Consider the following 23631-nt stretch of genomic DNA (forward strand, 5'->3'; position numbering starts at 1 on the left):
ATAAGAAACTATTCAATACCTACCTTACCAACACGTCTTCTAGGTTGGCAACCTTGATTTCACTCACTCAGAAAAGTTTCTCACTTTCGCATGAGAATGTTTCTCTTCTCACTGCGGTGTATAGTCACTCATTGTAAGAAAATTTTTTTGCCTAAAGAAAAAGGGAGGGGGTTCAGGCCAACGCAGAATAGCTTCGCGAAGGGCATTCGCAAACGTTGTTCATGAGATAGAAAAGGACACAACTATATATCTGTCCTTTTCTAAACGCATACATCTCGTTCGCGAACGAGTTTCGCGAAGCTATTGTGCATTGGCCTTTCGTCTTTTATGAAGAATTTTGCGACAAAACAAACGTAAGAAAACTAAATCTTTTTAGGAATTTGAAACTATATTTTTATTTTTAATTTTATTGTTTGTCGTTATAATTAAAAAATAACACCCTTAAAATATTGGAAAATAGAATATTTTAAGTATATATATATATATATAAATGTAAAAGATAATATTTTAAACCCGTGAAACATTATTTCAAATATGTAGAAGAATAATATATATAAAGAAGCTTATATTGTTCAACAATGGAATAAAAATGTAAAACTTAATTGGTGGGAAAACACACTGATTGTAAAATTCGTCGTCATTACGAACCATAATTTATGTAATAATCTTTCGAACGGTATATATGTATTAAAATATATATATGACTCGATGAGAAATCGACGACATCGCAGAATTATCTCCTCTAAATCTTTACTGATGCAGTGTGGATGTTTATCTTGCAATTTTTCCAAATTTTTACAAAACAACGATGGTATAGCGTGAATGATGACGGTAGTTCATCCATCAAAACGAAAGGTGGCTAGAGTGATTATTATTATTATGTTTAAAAAAAACCATAAAGTTTGTAATTTATATACTACCTACATCCCTAAAGAGAACACGACAATGATTAAAATTAAAAAAAATTGTCAGTGAAAAATAATTTAAATTTTAAGTTTTCCAGAATTTTGAGTTCTATTAAAAAAATTATTGACTATAAAGGTACTCTCTCACCTGCCGGCATGCATGCATGCATGCAAGAGTTGTCATAGCAACGTGGAGGAGTAAGTGAGAGAAAAAAATCAAATTTTGAATTTACCTATCTCTATTATACTCCTGTACGTTGCCATCACAACTCCTACATGCATGCATGCAGGCAGAAGGTGAGAGAGTACTTTAAGTATTAGCTTCTAAAAATGTGTCACAACATATTATATAAATACTTTCAAATAAATACAAAAAGTGTTAACTATTAATATATGTGCAGTTTTTAGTATTAAATTTTTAAGAATACGGCACTGAAAGCATGTCGCTCCACCGCTCACTATACGGCGGTGAATATAGTTATACCAATGACGGGCATCAAACGCAACTGCCCTTGCGCTACTACAACTCTTCTCATTGGTAGAAAAAGGCTCTCTTATTTAAAATACTTTATTATAAAAAATAGTTAATCAAACAAACAATTTATTGTTTTTATGTTTAATTATAATGTTTTTAATCAAAATTAATTTTTATGCATTATTTTCAAAATAATTTTTAAGTTTAAATAATTACAAAAGTCTTACCAAAGCAATTATGAGTTTATTATTTATTTATTAATATTACTATTATTATTTATAAATTAAATATAATCTTATTTCCCGAATACCGCGTGATCTAATTCCTATATACGTACTTATGAAGATAATTCAATTTTGTATCGTTTCGAAATAAACGCATTTAATAAAGTTATAATACTGTAAAATGAAAGAACTTACTTTCAATCAGCGACACCTGCACAATACAATCGACCTTTTAATGTTATAAATAATGTAATATACAATATTATATTATAAGCTAATAAAAGAAAGCAAAGCGTATAATTGAAAACTGGGCTCAGGTAAAACAGAGCCTTGTAACTCCAATGAAACCGAGATATTAGATATATATGATAATAATATATTTATATAAATGAACTTTATCTCTAATTTCATAAATTTTTGAAGTAATTTATCCCCTGAACAATTTTATTTATTTAATTAATCGAAATTCATTGACTATTATCAATAAATATTTACTTATATACCTGTTACCTAATAAGTTGTATTTTAATCAAAATGAATTTTAACTAATAATTTCTGTATTTTAAACAATTATCATTTAAATTACTCAAATAATACCTAATTATTTGAAACAAATGAATATTTATTTGATAATATAGTAATTTATAAAAACGTATAATATAATCTATGAATTAAGGTATTATACTTGCAGCAGTCGTCACTTCCAAAAATAAAGTTTAATAGTAAACTTAAAAATTATAACATATCTTTAGCCACTATACATATATATATACACGTGCTCATGCTGGTGTTAATAGTATACTTCCCCTAATCTCACAATGCATTAACCTCAAAGTTAATAATTTTTGAACTCTTTATATCTCTTAAACGAAACGCGGTCAATGTTGTTGATTCTCTTTATTTTAATTTCTATAAATATTTATTTATAACATACTAGTTTTTAAAAACAATCTATAGAAAATTTTAAAAGTCATTGAGAGAAATGTATATATTATTTATATGCCCACTACATAGGCTAACAGTGTTAAACTAACAAACTTTCAACTTAAATATCTCGTTTCAAAAACGGTCAATTGTTTTAAAACAATTGTATATCCTAATTTGTAAACTACATTGTTTACCAAATTATTACTATATGTAGGCATCATGTATTTTACTAATTATAACAATGTTTATATTTTAGTCCATTTACTTCGTTATTGTCTGTACTTGTATTTATTTCAAAATTTTATTCTAATTTGGTCTTAACTATATATATTCGTTGTAATATGACAAGATATATTCTTGTTCATAATACCGCTTGACAATGTTATACTATATATATATGTAAATTTTATATACTTTAGGACAGAACTTTCTTAATAATCTTAGTATCGCTTGATTATCTTTTATATAAGATTTATAATAATCTATTGTTGGCTTCATTTAAAAATTGTTGTTGCGCAGCATTAAGTAATGTCCTATCACGTCACCATATATAGCCAATAAATCTTCCTCGTCTGTTTTCCTTTTTTGAAAATGAATCTGGAGACGTCCTTTTCAAAACAGAACCTCGTGGAGTGTGATATTGTTCCGTGTTGAAGGGGATAATCCTGCTCAGTTAAATATATATGTGAATCTGATTAGCCGCCTTCATTCGTTGTTATAAGTCATAAAAGTTAGTTCAATATAAACTATGTATAGTTATTTTTCCAAATTCGAAAATTGCTCATCACCTTGCATCTGCTAGAACAAAAACAACTTCTATAATTCAGAAAATTATTGCTGAAATCAAAAAAGATATTTAAAAATTTTTTAAACAACAATTTCCCACTTTTGCAAGTGCTAAAACAATTAGTAGTTATAGTTCATACGTTTGAATTGATAAAAAAGTCTATATTTCAATATTTAAAGAACTTTAAAACATTCAAAATTGTAGAATGGCTATTATGTAACATTATTTTTTTGATAGAAGCAAGAAATAAAAAAACCATAAATTTTTAACAAAATAATTGAAAACATAAAATAATATGATTGTAGTCGATCTTTAATGATTGTGTGGGGTTCCTACGACGAAATACCATTGTCAAATATATATATATTCCTATATATATACACTGTAAAAATTTTTGGAAATTTTTCTTATGAAATAGTTCGAAATAGTTCGAAAAACGTTAAGAAAACGATTTTTCTACACAAAGTTCGCGAAAGTATACCTACTAAAAAGTATACTTTTTAGCGACGTTCTAATAGTCCTTCATATATGCTTTTACAGACTTGATCACGGAGAGAAATAGATGATACGGGGTATCAGGTACTATAGCTATATATCTAGATTCTATCATTAAAGATAACATCTTTTAACCATCAAAATCTTACAATCCATTTCTCTCAGTGGCAGCTTTGTTCTGTCATTTGTCAACTATACATTTTCCTTAGATCAACAGAGGAAGTAACGTTCATTCTGGTCTCACAGATGATTTTGACAGGTCGAGTCCCTGGTAGCTGAGTCATCACAGTAAGTATATAGTTTCAAGCTGAAATCGCGAATACTCTCATAACTAATACGATAATCGTAAATTTCGTCAAGTTATATAAATTCTTAAATACTTTCTTATTACCATCCGGTTTACTACCACATGAATTACATTTAGGGAATAATTATGTCAGTATGCTCATAATAAATCTTATCATTAATGCTATACTTACTGCATTTAATCTTTACAGACGCAGAATATATTATGAAGCATTTCGTGGCAAGTCCAAGAGCACGGTATGAAGTTCCTACTTTGAAATATTACGTAGGAACTCTATACCTCGCTGCTGGATCTATACCTTAAACAGTTGTACTATTCCCGTGTTTCTTCTCATATGTATAAGCCCCCGGTGAAGAAGCATCCAGAAACATATATGTCAATAAGTGTAAACGTGCTTTACATTTTAACATTTTAGCTTATTTTCTCCTGCTGCCTACATCAATTTTAGAGTTATCAATAATAATTTTTAGAAGAATTTTCTTAAGAAATGGAAATTTCAAAAACAAAAATGGATCTTTATATTTTAATATTTATTTAAAAAATGTCCCTTCAAGAACAATTTTCCCTTTACTTCATATGATGCCGGGCGTGGTGAGCTCTTAGGAATGGCGCTCGCTCAATCGAGGGTGGTCTTTTCTACGTATACACAAATACTTCGTATCCTATGCCTATGCATCCCCTAACATACCGCCCATATAGTCAAACCCATACGCAACACCCTCTTCTCGTATCTTAAGTCCTCCCCTACTTATACATACGCATATATATATATTATACATATGTTGTGCTTATATATGTATATGTACACAGAAAAAACCTGGTCTGGAAAAAAAATGAACTGAAATTCCAGGTATGAATCTGGAAAAAAATGAGTAGCGTACGCTACTCATTTTGTAGTGGACCACAAATGATCCAGGTTAGTGGCGCCACTGTCTATGTCGTTTAGCATTAACTCATTTTGAGTTGCAACAAAAATGAGACTATAACTTTTCTCTAGAACTCAGGAAAGAAGTATATGCATATATCTATAGGCAAGAGGAGAGATATTAAATTATTTTTAACAAAATTTAAAAAGTTGTGTGTGTGATAAAAATTCTTATAATTTCCCGTGTAGAAATTTATCGTGGCCTTCCTAGAAATAGACTAATGCTAGACAGTATTTGTCGTGGAAATTTATTCTGAAAAAACCTGTCCTGAAAAAATCAAATTTATAAATCTAGTGTTCCATATTTTTGCATTTTTGAACAGTGTCAGTGTGCAGGTCCACGATAAATTTCTACACGGGTTGTTGAATACGTAATTTAAAAAAAACCATTATACTTTATTTTTATTATTAATTATTATTATTAAGTTATTTAAAATTTTTATACTAACTTAATATTGCATGAAAAAAATCATTTGGAGGTATAAGGGATCGAACCTTCAGGTTCAACGCATACAAAATAAGAATACGTTAAACAAACCTACTAAAATCGACAAGTTGATGCAAAAAACAACATAAGTAGATATTCTTTTCTTTTTTAAGAATTCATAATTGACACATTTTTTTAATGTTTAAATATAGGCCAGTCAATAAAGACAAAAAATGCCATTAAATGTAAACAGCCTGTTCTAAACGGATTTTGGTAATTTTGGTGGGAAATATGAAGGACCCTTAGTTTGCTCTCGATGTCCGGTTGGTAAAAGATGCGGCGGTTTTTTGGTGCTCATTGCTTTCATCTACATTTTAGAAGAAAAAGTGGTGATTAAAAAAGGAGGTATAAATGGTGGGTCTAAAGTTAAACATTAAATATTTGTTTAAAAGTCATTGAATTTAAACGATTAAAAATGGTGCTTTTTTAATTGTTTAATAAGTTTGTTAATAATAATCCAATCTGATTGAAACTTGACGAAAATGTGCCCCTCGCGATACCAAACAAATTGAAAAAACTTCGAACCTGAATGGATGAATAATTTTTAAATTATTCAATTTGTTATTTAAAAACCATTTTACTTTTTAAGAGTGATATTCTATCATATACGTTAATCGAATTTTATTATTTAATTGCATAAAAATCGATTATTAACAAAAAAAGGTACGATTTTTAGATATAAACAATTGCAATTACTCGGCTAGTTTTTACTCTCTAAATCTAAATTAGTGAAAAGGTTTACTAATTTCAATTAGTCAGTCACTTTTTGCTTCTGAATTAGTTGAATTTTACTAATTGTTAGTAAAATTTTACTAATTCAGAAGCAAAAAGTGAGTCACTAATTCAAATTAGTAAACATTTTTACTAATTCATTTTACTTTAAAAAAAATAATAATTTTTTTTTTCAAAAAATTCCTAAAGCTATATTTGAAATTTACACAGTACTTAAAGTTTAATTTGTGTACTAAAATAAAAAATTGTAAAGAATTTTTATCCTATATTTGTCCATGCTCCCAACGACGGAGCGGGGAAACAGACGCCCGTCACAAAATTGGATTCGCCCGTTAAAATTTACAAAATTTGTTGTAAGTTGGTTAATTATTAACCGATTTGAATATTTCATTTTCGATTTTATGTTATTTTTTCTTCTCTTTTCAAAAATGGATTTAGATTTTTAATAAAAAAAAGTTTTAACTAATATTTAAACAATTTTTTTGATAAAGGTAATAAAAAAATTCTGATTATAGTTGAAGAAAATTAAAAATTTAATATTGTAGTTCGAAAATTAATTAGATGTTAATAGGATTCCATGTTATTATTCAGGCAATCGCTCCCCTCAATATCTGACGTCATTCCCCTAAAGTCGCCGACTACCTGAGCTATTGTTAATATGTATCTGAATTTTCCTGAATGCAAGTAAGTATCCTCTTCTTTTTAGTTTCAGTTTGTTTACTTAAAACTTATGGAAAGTCAAATTTTGAGACCTCCATATTGGAGGAATTTATTTTTATTTTTTACAATAGAAATTTCCCATAAATTTTAATTTTAATTTCATTTTTGAAAATTTAATTTTTCTAAATATTACTTTCTTTTTAAAACATGATATGATTTTTTTCTTGAAAAGTTCATTGCAATGGATATATGAAAAAAACCTTAAAATTGAAAGAAAATCAATTCTCTCAAGAAATAGTAGCTTGAAAACATTTTTTAAATAACCTTATATGACATAATAATAATAGCAATTTATTTAACGAAAAATAAACGTATTTTTGATATGTAAGGAGCATAAAGTAGAGCTTAACGTGTTTCAAAATGTTAATTACAATAATACTGGAATGCTAATCAGTTGCAGTTTGGTAAGCATAACTATGTTCCAGCTTACAAATTTATACGCATTTTCTTCCATCTTAACCCTTTAGACCCTTAATGTAAAATACTTATCTTCTTCAGGCAAGCCACTGATGGTTATGCTTTAGTCTATTAATATTCCTTGCTCTCCCCTTGAAAAGTAAACTCGTGAGAACGCCGTGAGACATTCTCACCTATTAGCATAAAGTTTATGTAAAGAACTTTCTCACGTTCAAGAAATCGATACAATAACCCTGCAAAAAGAAGAAGTTGATTAGTTTCTGTTATTGTATTACTATTTTTATTAATACTATCATAGAAAAGCAAACTATTAAGATATCCCAAGTGCGAAGTGATAAGAGTATCAACACGGTCTAATATTGGAACACTAATGTCAAACAAATGACTGATGTTCAAACCTTCACTAAAAGTTAAGTTACGAAAATCACACCAGAATAATTATATCACTCACAAAAACGTCATCTATATATTCATCAACATTTATCACAGTAATCTAATAAATTATTTTCTTATTGTCTTTAAAAGCTTGTGGTTAATCTAGATGTCATATGCCAGGCATGCCCGATATTTTTTCCATGTCATAAATTTTCGAAAGGAAATCATCCCAATATACAGTGTCAATACTCATACTGATTCTTATTCAAATTTGACTAATTTCTATATTGAATCCCAACCCAATAATAATGACACATTATATATATATATATATGTCAACTCTTGCAGAATAGTTTTTACACTTGAGATCTTTTACTAAGCAAATATGACTGTAAATTAGTTTAGTTTTAGCGAATTTTTAGCTCTGGTAGCTAATATTTACTGAACAAAACAAGACATGTTAGCTATGGAAGCTAATTATTATCTGTATTAGCTAACAATAATTGCTATCCATATAACAGACATTGCGGGGTTAACTAAGGTATAACTATAGTTTAGCTAATATATATATATATATATAGATAACTATTTTTTTCCGTGTATTAGCAAAGTATCAATCTTTTTTCTTCTATACCTAAAAGGAACTAACCTTCACATGATCTATAGCTCATCATTAACTCGTCCATAGGCTCAAAAGATTATATGATTGATTTAACTATAAATATGATGTTTGATTTCGGCAATGACGTGAAACTTTTGCTGTACCTATCTGAAAAAATTAAAATTTTATATTTCATTGAAATATAGTTTGCATGGTAGTTTACAAAAATTTGATTAATTAACATTTTTTAATTTGACTTCAGATTTGTAACCCTAAAAATAAATAAATTAATAAGTAAAGAATTTTAATCGAATCCGCTGAAATTTAAAAAAAAAGTTTCACATATTGTATCCATATAATTTTTGAATTTGATTTTTTCTACTTTCAAGAATAAGTCGACTTGAACAAGCTTTTAATATGAATATAAATAAAAGAAAATCTACAAAAAGATTATTAACGAAAAAAATAATTTTTAAATTTTTATAAAACTTTTTTACTCTTTTATTCATTCATTTATAAAATTCAGATAATTTTTATTATAATTTTTTTTACCAACATATAAGCAAGTGCGGAGACGGCAAAGTTTTTGTATAACATGCACTAATACAAATTTGGGGCGTGAAAGCAAAAAACCTTTGTAGTGCACTTAGTGGCTTGAAAATTGCAAAAACAGTTATAGAATCTATGAATACGTGACCAGAAATTGAATCGAAAACATGCAATCGTCAAGGTAAGCATTGTCAGTGTGTTTTATGTGGTTCATGATTAAAAATAAACCAAGTGGAAAATTCAATCCCGTATAAATGTTTGATTGTGGTGTAACGCAATGCGGAAATGGCATTGTCAAAATTGGACCATTAAAATAAACAGAAAAATGCAACCAATTTGGCTATTTATTTAATTTAATTTGTGAAAAATTATAATAAGACATATTTTATTTCACGTTGTGTTAAAAGTGCGTCACACTGTGAAAGCACAAATACAAGATTACGACGAAAGGTCAACAGTAGTGGACTCAGTCCAGTTCCTTTGCAGAGTCAAAGTGGCACGCACATTTAACAATAATTGCTTAAAAATGATTAAAATAAAATTCACTAAAACAAAGATATCTCTTAACCAAATATTTGGCATTATAGTGAAATGTAAGATATTTTTTCTTTTTTTTGAACAACAAAACCATTTTTTAGAGGTACACTGAAAAAAATTTGCTTCGCATTAATGACTATTAACCATAGCAACTTTAAATCTAGTCAGCGTAACCAAGCATCCTATAGTCAATTCAGTTATGCAGCTTGGTTAATATTACCAAAGTCGATTTAGTAGAATTTACCCCTTGTTTTCTAGTTATATTAAATAAGGTGTTTGGTTAATATCGCATGTATCTATAGTCAATTTTGCTAAAGTTTAATTAGTCAAAGTGATTCTAGCCAATGTAACTAAGATACCTGGTTATTCTGATAAGCTTCCCTAGTCATTCCGACTAATTGTCGAATTCAACTTTGACCAAGATTGCCTAGTGGGTCCCTCTCGTAACCAGGCAAATTAGTCAATTCCTGGTATACGGGGGTTAGGAATTTTTTTCAGTGTATAAATTTTAACGTTCAATTCAAAACATCAGTCCGTTTTTTCACTATACACGTCAGCTAGGTTTTTGAGATAATTGCAATTTTCAAATTTTATATATAGTATATCGAATCAAAATTTCTACCTGAGATTTATATTTTTAGTTGAATTCTGTAGGAAGACAATTTTTTTTGAAGTTGGTTGAGAATCTTATACGACAGCTTTGCCATCAATGGGATTGAAGGACTCATTTAGCGAGGAAACAATCCGTTGTCATTTCATTCTTCCTTCCGCATAGATCACCTCACTTTGACGGGCTTTGTGAAACTATCAGCCAAGTGCAGAGGATTTTGTGGTTTACATAACTTTTCACTGCAGAGTATGTTACCTAAAAAGAAAAAAATTATTCATTAATTTCTAAGTACAGGAAAACTTATTTTATTCAAAACAATCTATACAGTTGAATATGTCATTCGCTTAGCTATACTTATATGACTAAAAGAGGAATTTTTCCATAATTAGTATGTACTATGAAACAGTACAAGAAATAAACTGTAAATATAGAAAAAACCTCATTTGAAGTGCAACAAAAATGGGCCAGGTAGGTGGCGCTACGTTTCATGTCGTTTAGCATTGGCTCATATGTGCCACTAACGATTTTCTTATATATTGTATTCCTGAAGATACAGATTCACAGTGAAGTAATAATAGCAACTTTGTAACAGCAAATAATGAGAAAAGAAAAATATAAATAATTGAAAAGTCAATTATTATTTCTTTCTATATTTTTGTTGTAATTCTTAGTTAATAAAAAATTGAATTTTACTAAAACGAAACATTGTAATTTTTATGTTTTACAATAAAAAAAAATAAAGTTAAATTAAATATTTCTTTCTGTGTGTGTAGCGTTAAGGAGGCTCTATCGCTATATCGCTTGACGGAACTAGTCAAAACAAAGACCATATTACTTTGTGGCTTGACCTACTCGATACCGCATAAAACGTCTGGCAACACAGCATTTCGTATACAGATTTAGGTTTCTTAATTTAAATGTCAAAATCTAAATTAGTAACATTAGATTACCACCTTATACAATGTGCAATAAATGTTAGCTTTATTTGTAGTACAAAATAAACATTTTTATTGGTAGAATAAACAACCGTTCTTTCCACTAGAATTATTTGACTGATTTTCCACTCTTGAAATTAGAATTCTATTCTTATTCCTTATACATAATTTCTCAAGGACTCGTCAATGCCTTCCCTCGAACCCGAAGAAATTCTATTAGCAACAATCTAAACACTTCAAATGAGCTGAATGATTTACTTTAATTTCTAAAATTACCTGCAGAATTTTAATTTTGAATTTATGAATCATTCTTATAAAGTGAAATATTCTTCAAATTTACTGTTCTTTGAAATTAATAAAAAAAAATTTATTAAGAAGAATATAATAAGATAAGCACGCGAGTATTTTTCCTAGCATTATAGTAAAAAGAACTGTTCAGCATGTTAACGAAAATTTAACTTAGAGTTAACGATGCGACATGCTGAGCCACTAACCCATAGACTTTGATTCTAGGGGTAAAGTAAAAGAGAGACACAGACGAAAGAGAATTAGAAAGGGGGAATCTGGGAATGCCACCCTTTCGTATGTAAATTCATGGACACCTGGAGCAAAGGCCGCATGCAAATCAGTCCTGAGACCATCTGAACTGAACCTATACATGATAATTCTAGTGAAATTTTATGAGACCTACAAGTTTAAATGTTCACTATGTTCGCTATTTTCTTAATCGATTCGTCATCTTTCTCACAATTTTTTCTCTATAACTTTCGCTATTGATTTTTATGAAATAAAAAAAATTCCACCGTCAAAATTAATTAAAATATTGAATTTATAAAAGAATTTAAATCATAGTGCAGGGTCCCAAGTAAATATATTTTAATATTGAAAATGTGTATCAAGAAAAAATAGTTCACCTTAAATTGATCAAATATACAAGTTAAAAGGAATTGAATGACTTTCAATATTATATGCCATATAACCTTGCCATAATTTTACTGTGACAAAAAAATTCGTTGCAACAGAAAACTTCTATTGAGGTGAAAAGATAGTTTTGACAATAGTATAATTTGTTTTTATATAAATGAACCAAGTGGAATAAATCAGAATTTGGAAAATTAAATTCATAATTACTTGGAGAAATTTAGCATACCTCGAATTTGCTAGACTTTGTTTATTAATTAAAGATAAAAATTTTATATAATTTTACATGAAATTCAAAATTTTGTGTTTTTAAATCAAATTAACATACTTTCTTATGATGTAAATTCAAGGTTAAATATTATAATACATGTCATGTAATTTGAGCGCTAATCACGAAGTATCGCGTTCTTCTTGTACTCGCACACACCAATGTGTTAACTGTATTCATGAAACAGCTGTAACGTGAGTCATTAACATCAACCTCAAAATTACAGTCTTTGTCAAACGAGTTTCCAATATTTTATATATATATATATATATATATATATTACTTTCATTTTTATTTTATTTTATACATATTATTTTCCATTTATTTACAATTTTACTATATAACAATATATGTAATAACAATAATAGACGTTTCATGTGGTACGGAGTAGGTCGAGTCACAAGTAATACGGTTTTTGTTTTGACTAGTTCCGTCAAGCGATATCGCTATAGAACCTCCTTAACCTGTAGACTGCCGGAAAGCCTAAATTTAGGCTTTTTGATGGATTTTGTTAAACGCCGGCGGGCTAAAGGTTAACTACCCACACACACACAGAAACAAATATTAATATACTATTTGTAACAATATAGTAACTATATGTATAAATAAAAATAATTTGTAACTTTTATATAGGTAATATCTATCAATAATTCAATATCTATCAATTGACATTCATTAAATTATTTTTACACATCCTTATGATTTTTAAAACAAAAGAAAATGTCCCTTACTGTAGAATGCATCGCCAAATGTATTAAATTATAGCTCAATTCTTGTGAGACTTAAAATTTGCCTTAACTTTGCCTTTAAATTAACAAACAATTGTTTGTAAAATAAATAACCTAAAACTATAAATATTTTATTATCCGTTATTATCTGTAAATTAGCATTAATTTATGTTGATAACTGCAAGCAGGCGATCCATTTAGTACTTGTTATAAAAATTGCATGAAGCCGCCTGATATATGAACTGAATTTATCCAATACAAACTAACCTGCGAGTACGCATAGCCTTTCACACGCGCCCACTTTTGGTTGTGTGTGTGTGTGTAAACTTGTGTTGTGTATAAATTAGACCCGATTATAAGGTGGCTTTGAACCACCTTGGGCAAATTTCATTTCAGGAAAATTAAATATATTATATTACATAAATAAGATGTATGTTTTAGTAAAATATTATATTCCGTACACTGTAAATTTTTAGCTGGGATACAAAATTCAGTGAAGGATCCTATGCAGAATCTAATGTAACATCTTCCATAGGATACATCACATATGTGAATCTACATATATATATATATGAATCTATATAGTTTCCTATAGGGCTTGTGTGGTAAACCGGTTTCCGGTTATGGAATTTAAAAAAAAACCAGTAAACAGTTTTTCAGTAAAAACCGGTTTCTCGGTTTTTGATAAATATATATTGTTCATCTTTCATTTTACTTTTTTAATTTTCATATATTAATCTTACGGGAAAAAATTTTCAGAAAAGCACTAACTTCTTAAATTTTTTCTTGAAATTTATTAACATAAACTTACTTACTTAATAATTGTAAGTAAATTTGAAATCCTTAAAAATTTACAATATTCCAAGCGAAAATCTGTGAAGAATGGCTAATTCTTCTTTAAAAATTCATCATTATTGCGTATTAAGATCATCTTTATTCTAAAAATTTGTAAAAGAAAAGATATTTTACTATTCTTATTTAAAATTGATTGTTAAGTGTTGGAAGTCTCATGAAAATGAACCGGATAAGAAGAATTGATGTTGAAGTATTGTCTGCAAATTTATTTCTTGGCAGTCTGGTCTGGCTTGGTGAGCATTACATTTGTTGGGTCCGCAATGGGGTGTAGAGGGGTTTCACAAAACTGAACTCTGACGAACAGAGCCGAACTCCTTGCCAGTTCGGCTTATTAGATCCCCCTCTATACCTATCGAAAGTATGAAGTTCGATTGTCCAGGAATGTAATGGGGTAAAATTAATAAAAAAAAATTCGTAAAAAAAGTGATAACTTTAGTCGTCCAATAATTCAAATTCGTGACAATTTTCAGTCATTCTTACTAAAATTTTAAAATTAAAAAAAAAAATTGGAACTATACCAAATCAAGTAATAATATTTCAATAAAAATCAACGAAAATTCCTACTAATTTGTATTAGTGGACGACTTCTCACTGCCTGGTAGGTATCGGGACGTCTAAAAGACATTTTTTGTCCGCGGACATCGAGGATAAAATCTCGGAGACACCATAAAAACAACCAAATTACTTCTTTAAGACTACCAAAACACACGTTTTTATACATCTTTGGGATACTTCAAATATGATTCCTTCACTATTTCAAACACAGTAATTATTATATATATGTATATAATTATTAACCCTCTGCCTGCTCTGGGTTATCCCCACTCTAGCGCTATAGAATCCCATAGTCCCTACCAGGCGAACGAATTGTCGCTTTTTGTCGATAACGGTCAACTGGATATCAGGGTGAGGGTTAAAATATTAATTTTTACGTTAAGTATGAATTTTATTTTGATTTTTATAAACTTATACAAAAATGAAGAAAAAATTCTTAGGGTCTTGAGATCGAACCTGAATACGTTGACTTGGAACTCTGTACTTTAAGCGCATCATTTATTTTAAATTTGTTCATTAATACCACTGTAAATACCTATACAGAGTCATAGAGTATAAGCAAATCCTTAAGAACTACAACCATAATATTTTTAATTAACTTTAGAGACATGTCTGATTAAGCATAGTAACTCCAGCACTGACAATATTATTTATACATTTTTTTTCTTTTAAATTAATCTTAATTAAAAAAAAAATATTTTAGTTTTGAAATGTATCTAGACATTATTTTATGTCCTAGGATATAAAATTATAGTAACAGAATCATGCTTGATTTTCGATGAACTAAAAGGTCAAATAAATTTTCTATTATAGGGTTTGTCATTTTTCATCAGGGGTATTGAGATTAAATATATATTTAATGAGCATATATCTTGAATGCATATAAGTATGTATATTCATTACTATTAAACTTTTCTTTTTTATTCATCAAGTGTTCTTTTGTACTTGACATATATCGCACATTTTTTGACAAATTTTTGTTTGTATTTTCTTCCTATATTTTTCCATTCTCAGAGTGTTCTTTGCGATCAATAGACTTGTTTTCACCGTAATGTTGTGCCATTACTGAGTCATAACCCTTTTTGACTTTAGCTTTTTATCGTCTTGTATTAATTCTGATCTTGAAAAAAGGATTTAGCAAATAAAAATTCTTAAAATATCGGGTAATGTAGATGAAGGTTTTATGGCCCAATAAACAAAAATTGATATTACCTTTTCCAATGTGAAATAATTTAATTTTGCATTACTTAATGTTCCACATAATTATATTACTTTAATGTGTTCTTCACACTCTAAATCTGAATCAGTGAAAATTTCACTGAATTCAAATCAGTGGCTCAGTTTTCTTTAATTCACTAGTGAAATTTCACTGGGAATCAGTGGTTTTTACTGATTCCCAGTGAAAATTTCACTGGTGAATTAAAGAAAACTGAGCCACTGATTTGAATTCAGTGAAATTTTCACTGATTCAGATTTAGAGTGCAAAAGTACTAGATTCTATTTGTCAGAACTATATTTTTTTATTTATACTGTAAAAATTGTTCCTGTTAATGATGCGTATTTATTTAAAACGCACAGCTAATCAAGTATGGTAAAGGTTATAAAATAAATTATAAGCAGAAAAAATGACGATACAAAAAGTGCAGGAATAAAGAAACAGTAAGACAATCAATATAAAAGAGAACTTTTCTACAGCAGCAGCAACAACTACAGATATAAATCAACGTATGCATTGTGCAAGAATAATTTAATGCACGACTGAAAGGGGACCGCATCTTCAATTCGGAGATGGGAGAATAGTTGTGAGGCCCAACTTCCCCGCAACGAAGTGCTAAATTTATACAACATAATGCCAAATGTTTCTGCCTCTTTATTTTCCCCGATGAATTTCATTAGGTGCTTGACGACCTTTCTCATGCCTATGAATTTAATATATTCTTTTCTAACATATCACAGGAAAAATGAGATAAAATAAGATTCATTTAACACAAGTTTTTAAACAAAATAAAATATCATTTCTTAATATTAAAGTCATATAATACTTCTCTCTAAACCTGAATTAGCGACTATTCGCTTTGAATTAGTGACTATTCGCTTATTCCTATAGCGCAGAGTGTGCAGCTGGAAATAAGTGAATAATCACTCACTGAAAATTCGCTTATTACTAGCAAATAGTCGCTGATTGCTAGCGAATAGTCACTATTTTAATCAGCCCAGAGAATAGTCGCTAATTCAAATTTAGAGAGTTTATTTATACACGGAAAAACTTTGTTCAAGAATCATTCCTAAATTTGTTCAGGAACTGAGGATATGAGAAAAATTCTGCAAAATTTACAGAAAAATACAAAAATCATTCAAGAAAATACTTGTATTTTTATTATGACATTGGAAGACTTCTTGTTAATGCCGCGATCGGAATATCTCAGTCACTGGGCGTTGAAAGTTTCTTGAACTGTTTTAGAAGACACAGTACAGTAACCAAGCACTAGGCAGGGATTGGTTGCGTCAAATACGTTTCCAATGCATAATACCATAAGCTGCTAAGGTAGCTGAGAGATGTAAAGCGGAGTTTTTGGACTCTCGAGGACGTGGGATCGAGTCCTCCCAGAGTAAATTTTTTTTCTCGCAAACGTAAAAATTTATTCTAAAACAAGTTCAAGACTTTCTGTAGTGAGTTTAGGAAGTTGTCTTGAATTTCTCTACAATTCTTATAGAAATACTGCTTAGAATTTTTCAAAGAAAATATAAATAAGATTTCTTAAATTTATTATTCTCATATCCTAGCTCAGTTCCTGAACAAATTTAGGAATGATTCTTGCACAAAGTTTTTCCGTGTATTAAAAATGGCATCTTTAAATAAAACGTAAATTCAATCCAAAGGAAAGTAAAACACAAAACGTTTTGTTAGAGCTATCCTCTTGAGGCTAATTTATTTAAAAAAACACCAAATTAATATTTCCAATTTTTATCTTTTTTTGATCCCTTCAGAAACCCCTTTCCTAAATGCAAAACAATATACTTATGTTATATATGTACTTAAAGGATGTTTTTGGAAAACAATTTGGAATTTTGTCCTTGGATTTGAATTCAGCTACTACGAATACGTATAAAAGTAACTAGATTGCTTCAATGAAGAGAAATGTTTTTTGGTTATAATACAATTACGTATATACATATATAAAACGTCTGTGGCTACCACGTAAAGTTCAAATTTTGTAAGAGAGCACGGTGTACGAGAGAGGCTGAAGCTTTTAGCACGAATCGTCAATGCGACGAAGGTGAGACGAGACAAGCCGAGTTGAACCGAAGTTTTACGTGCTTGTCTCATATACACTATATACTTTTTTCGTCACAAGCTAATCAAAGAGTCGCTTTACGCTACCTTATTTTGGCCACTATATAAAGCAACACTTTGAAAATTATTTTTTGTACTAAAATAATATTTGTTCATGACGACTACTGTAAAAAGTATTTTCATGGCAGTTAATTTTTATGCAGTTTTAGATACAAAAAGAAAATTTACAAGCCCTATTTGATCAGTCGAAAATTGGTACATAGCAACTTCGTTTCGTCTCTGGACTCACATTATTATACACCTTGGCTGATTCTGAAAGCTTTATTTTCAAATTGGACGGACAGTCAAAACAAAAAAAGGCTGTACACAGAAAAAGTTATTTGAACCAAAAACCGGACTTTATTTTTCTTATGTATTTTGATCTGCTGAACACGAATTTTGTATTTAATAAACTTTTTATAGTCTAGAGTATGTAAGATTGTTGATTATGAATCTTACATCAGACTTAAAAAATTTTAAAATTACAGATCCAATAAGGCGTAAGAATGCCTCACATCCCTATAAAAAATTAACTACTGGCGCGAAATTGGTACCAGTACCGCGCCAGTAGTGAACTATGTCAATTTCTGGTAGGGATATTTATAAAAAAAGGATCTGATATTACAGCTATGGGCATTATGCAATAGACAGCAAAATACTATACCACAACACTGTCAGTTTAAAATTTGTTAAAATGAAATTCTAATTAAAATTTTAAGTTTTATGATTTAAAAATCTTCTTTGACAATGTATTGGAAAAATAGGCAAGTGATATTTTAGTCTGATTTATCATGGGATTTCCCTATTGTGATAAAAAAATTGGTGTAGACCTAAATTGGATAAGTCTAACGACATGACATAAAAAATCCAAAATAAAGTCCGGAAATGTGAGAAAATGTATGCAGGCGGATGCTAGTAATCTGTTTTCTAAGAAAATCGCCATTTTTCAGAAACGTATAGAACTGTGCAGAATCCATTGCGCTCAACCCTCGTGAACACTGCCTACACATATACATATTTCACAAGAAGGGGAGATAAAAGTATGTGCATACTACGCATGTCTGCTACCTCATCGTAATTCCAAAACACCGAGCTTGGTTCTTACGTTGGGTGATCGATGAACATTAAATTCAAGTAGTATGGAAAAATGCTTCAGTTTTTCCATAGAATACTGAAATACTATATCAATATAATAATCATTATTTCCAATATATAATAGAATACATCTACAATATACTGGTGATTATACTTTTATAATTTTTTTTAACTATAACATGTAAAATTAAGAAACAATGTGATTTTATAACATTCAGGGAGCGTCACTTTACCTTAAAAAAAATTTTCAAATAGATAATGGATTTTTTTACCTTTATGTAAATGTTTTTTAATCTACAAATATTCTCCTAACTTCTTCTTTTCTGCGATAAAAATGGATATGTTTTCTCAAAAATGAGAATTATTATTCTTAAAACTTTGTTATATTTTCCGATTTGTATGTTCTCCGGTTTGGTATTCCGAGTCAAACTTTTGGCCTAGAAAGTATAATTTGTGCCTAATATATATGCGTCTTGAAAGCACTTATATAGTATTCTGCTTCTACCTATAAAGTATCTCATCCATTATTATGAACAGAAGAATTTGTGAAAAACTGCATCTCTTTAGATGCATAAAATAAATTTTAAATAAGTAACAATAAATTATAATTATCATAATAAAAAATTAATAATTTGCAATTGTAATTTAGTAAAGCAATTATCAAAACTTTATTTGGAAATTTATTATCAAATAAAATAACGAAATCAAAAAATCTTAACATTTTATAAATACTAATTTACAGTTATACAATATTTATGTATTTTAGAACGTGTATAGGTGTATTAATTATTATAGCTTAATATTAATTTTAATTAATTACTAAAAATTTTTTACGTTATAGAAATGTGGCATTTTTCTGTATGGGTAAATCAATATATATTTTTAAATTTATATCCTATAATTTTGAATTTGTGCAAAATTTAACTTTTTTGTAATTTTAGTGAATTACCACGCTTTTGAGAACTTCTGGAAAAGAAAAAAATTGATTTTTACAATAATTTATACTTTATAATGAACCAGAGTCATGAACCAGACTTTGAAAAAAGTCGGCTTCAGTTGACTCGGCTTTTCAAGCTTCTTGCACACCCTTAACTCTCTGATGTCTGTGCTAGAATTATCCCACTATAATATTACGTGTGATACACATACAAACATGAAAGTTTTATATATGTTAGTTCCAAAAACTTTCGGGTCGTATAATATATTAGAAGAATTTTTAGACTTAAATTTTTTTTAACTTTTTTTAAATTTATTGAAATACATAGCTATTATTGATAAAAGCTATAAATATGTTAAAAAATATTAAATTTTCATATTCAAGTATTTTATAATAATTCTTTCTTTGTAGTAAATAAAATAATTAATTAAATTACGCAATAATGTACAAGTGAACAATTTTTTTAAAATACCTAAGTGGTACTTAGAAAGAAACTACCTGCTTGCCGCACGCGCCCCTTTTCTTCCTCGATTTAACCAATTTTCCTTTTCTATATGGTTAACACTGTTGAATACCTGAGTTGAAAAGACCCAAATAATCCGAAATAAGCCCTAAATACCAAAAGGCAGGTGAATATAGTTTGCTTTGACAACAAGATCACCGATTGATCACTCAACCAATAGCAGGTGAATATGTACGATTCTTTACAAAACTATCGATGCTTCAAACTACCTGCTTTCAAGAAAATGACGACCAAACAACTTTTTTAATACATCATAAACTGTAAATTTAATTCATATCCAATGTATTCAATAAACTTTTTTTAAAGATAATCATTGACCACATACATTGCTCAAATAAACTAAATATTAAAATATAAAGTTGACATAATAATGTCGTATGTTTCTAATACAATTATAGATTAATAATAACAATAATAATATCGATCAAATTTTCCACTTTTATAATTATTAATATTGAGTGATTCATTCAAAATTTATATATAATAATAATATAATAATTGTATTAGCAATATATATAACACCCCAATCAACATACATAAGCTTGCAACATACTTACAGCAAGGTTACCGTGCAGGCTTGCACACCTTGCGAGACAAGCTTGTTGCAAGTGTATTGCAAGATTAAGTGCTTATTGGGAGGGTGTCATCAAAAAATATTTCGAAAAATTAAAAAAAATATTACACTTGATATTTCCGAAACACCCTCAAAATTTCGTATTGGTGCCAAAAAAATCGTTTTTATAAGTAGATTTATGCATTTAATTCCTTGTAACTTATCGTTATTTATTGTTCGATTTTGAACTTCCTTTTTTCATTTTAAAGGTAAATATCAGGGCTTTAAAGCCGTCAAAGATTTGTTTTTATATCTTTATAACTATATAACACAGATATAAAACCTAAAACTTTTTGAAGAATTCGTCAAGTCTAAGAACAATTTTTATTACCAATAATGTAAATTAAAATATTCTTGTCTCATGAACGTATTAAAATACTCTTCTTGATTAGAATTGATAGAAAATTGACTTAGGGAACGTTCACATATTATGACGTCACGTTCTAGGGGGTCTTTACTTAACGTGACACAATGTGTTACTCTCATGTAAAAATTTTGGGACAAGGGGGGAGTGGTCCAAAATCTGGAAAAATTTAGTGACGTCATATGTGAACGTTCCCTTTTGTTATTACATTTTTATTTTCTAAGTCATAATATTAAGTTTATAACAATTTTCTTCTCGAAAACAAATAAAAATATATTACAAATAAGTTCTATAAACCAAAAAAGTTAAATAATATACGAGAAGCGAAAAAACAAAGGTGGGTCTCTGAGCGACTCAGCATGACGCAAAGGGTTAAATTCTTTTTACGATATACAAAAGCTATTTTTCGTTAATTATAGTCTTTTTATTCTAAAAACAAGAGACAATGTTAAAGTTAATTCGTATATTATATAAACTATATGTTTAGAGTTTCATTGAATAAATTTTTACGATTTGTCTTCTAAAAAAATTTAGTAGTAGTAATGTTATTATACTTATTATTAATAGATCATGTTTTTAAAGCGAATATTGACTATTTCAGTGAATAGATGTTAATTTTGGTTTCGATTTATTGGAGTAAATAATTTAGTACAGGAGATATCAGTCTCATTTCTCATTTTTTAAGTCAATATTTGATTATTATAAAATGTTAATTATATGACGTGTTTAAATTTGTAAATGCACTATGTCATTTTCAATACATCTGTAATTTTTGAAGAACATGTTTATCATTTTTTTCTTATGTATTACAACAGTAATATTATAGTGCGACTATGCTATATTTCATTTCTTACCTCAGTAGGCTTGGAAGAATATTGTTGTTAATCTCTAATGAATTCGTTGTTAAACATTAAATCCAGAATAGGGCTGTTTATATTCACTTTACACTTGTGAAATTTTTTCACTATTAACTTTTAAATACAAAAAGGATGCCAAAGATAAGAACACGATAAGTCACCAAGAAATGCGCGGGTGTAAATAGCAATAATTCACATATATAACATAAAATCAAATCACATTTTGTCTTGATAATTTAATAATTCATTGGATGAAAACATATTCTGATACAGAAGTTGGAAATGATGAAGCACATTCTTCAACTATGCATGTATATATATATATATATATAAGTTCCAGAGAAACTTATGGTGGCTAGAGATAACGTAGAAGGAAAGCATGCGGTCTTCGTGCTTCACGCGAATGACCTTAACCGGTTCCACGTCATCTGCCTTGAAGATTCCAACTGTTTATTCACCCAGACAATATCAGTAACTCCTTCTCAGTGAAATTAATGTAACAATTATTTCATTAATTTATGACCTCAAACTTAACCTTACCAACACTAATATGTTGGCTTTCTAATATTGTATTTCACATTTTTAGTTAACACAAGATCAGTTTAATAATAATATAGCATTGCTTATTATAAAAAATTTTCATAATTAATAGTTTCAGATGATATATTTCGGAACACTTAAAAAAAATTGATTTATATTTAAGACAAATAAAAAAATAAAACACTCCGAACCCACAGTCCGACCAGTGGCAACTAAACCTTGAGCGCGGTATTCGCCGTGTTGTAAGCCGGCTTTGCCCCGCCATGTCAGTCTTTTCCATCTCTCCACGCGCGAACAGATCACCCAGTACCTCAAACTCTTTTTCTCTCTATACTCTCGACATTCTCATGCCTTGCAATCAACGCAGCTTGAAACTCGTCAAGGCTCCACCAGGCTCGACTGCCTAGCAGTTCGTCTCTCCAGTGTCTTATAGGCTCCCCTCCTAACCTTATACACGCCGCACACGTTACGTTCATCCCAATTTTTTATTTCCCACCAGTCGTCACGCATCTCAGAAGCTTTCATATACTGTCGCTAGGGGCACTAGCGTCCACGTTTATAATATTTTTCAGTGTATGAGAGGCGCACATGAAGAAATAATACAAAAAAGAGAGACGGAAGCTGAAAACGTTTGAAAAAAATCGTTGTTTTCAGGAAATGCTTGTGGAGAGTACGTGGCGATAAAGGAGAAAATTCATCGTTTTGCGAAATCAGCGCCTCTATAGGAGAAACTGTTCCTCACAGCACACATCATTATTGAAATTGAAATCTGTTTAACATTTTTTTTTATTTCTTAATTTCATGTAGATTTTTTTAAAATTAAAAAGGCCAATTGCATAAATAGTCGGGTAAGTGGAAAAACATACCCTTTCAGAAAATTGTTTTAAAACATATACCAACTAGTGAAAGCCGTACAAAACTTACCATTTCGGATTGCACTTACAAAAAAACATACCATTTCAACAAAGTTTTTTTTTGCTTCGATTTTAAGTTGGTCAAACCCACATAGCACGACTTCTTGCTCGGAGGTTAC

General features: G+C 29.1%; 1 long non-coding RNA gene across 1 annotated transcript; it reads right to left on the reverse strand.

Moving 5' to 3' along the window:
* Positions 1-2282: 2282 nt before the first annotated feature.
* LOC127290702 (uncharacterized) lies at positions 2283-23024 on the reverse strand. The gene is made up of 4 exons (XR_007844409.1): positions 22056-23024; positions 10086-10328; positions 8426-8545; positions 2283-7634 (listed from the first exon to the last, which is right to left on the reverse strand). It is a non-coding gene; the product is annotated as an uncharacterized LOC127290702 (long non-coding RNA).
* Between the last annotated feature and the right edge of the window lie 607 nt (positions 23025-23631).

The sequence above is a fragment of the Leptopilina boulardi genome, unplaced genomic scaffold (genome assembly GCF_019393585.1).
Source record: "Leptopilina boulardi isolate dan_hultmark-lab unplaced genomic scaffold, ZJU_Lbou_2.1 LbouV2_80, whole genome shotgun sequence".
Classification (NCBI taxonomy): domain Eukaryota; kingdom Metazoa; phylum Arthropoda; class Insecta; order Hymenoptera; family Figitidae; genus Leptopilina; species Leptopilina boulardi.